The sequence below is a fragment of the Aptenodytes forsteri genome, unplaced genomic scaffold (assembly GCF_000699145.1).
Source record: "Aptenodytes forsteri isolate BGI_AS27 unplaced genomic scaffold, ASM69914v1 Scaffold1105, whole genome shotgun sequence".
NCBI classification, from domain to species: domain Eukaryota; kingdom Metazoa; phylum Chordata; class Aves; order Sphenisciformes; family Spheniscidae; genus Aptenodytes; species Aptenodytes forsteri.
Genome location: NW_008794918.1, coordinates 9548 through 9777, shown reverse-complemented (window position 1 = coordinate 9777; position 230 = coordinate 9548). Strand labels below are relative to the sequence as shown.

The 230-nt window shown below is 60.9% G+C and overlaps 1 protein-coding gene across 1 annotated transcript in view; it reads left to right on the top strand.

The window, feature by feature from the left end:
- The window catches only part of SAE1 (SUMO1 activating enzyme subunit 1), a 14711-nt gene that overhangs the window by 11084 nt on the left and 3397 nt on the right, over nucleotides 1-230 (top strand). The window lies entirely within an intron of this gene.

Sequence of the window (230 nt, the reverse complement as noted above, 5' to 3'; positions counted from 1 at the left end):
CTCCTCCCCCCCCCAATCCCCCCCGAAATTAGCCGGAAACGGGATGCCGTATCCCCTAACCTATCCCCTATCCCCGGAGCGAAGGCTCCTGGAATTAGCCCCTGTGACGAAAATTGATAATTACCCCGAGGGCTGTGCCCCGCTGTGAATGAAACGGCAAAAATCTACCTGAACCTTCCCCCGCTGCCCCAGGGAGGCAGGGAAGGTTTCACCCCCCCCCCCCCCCCAAC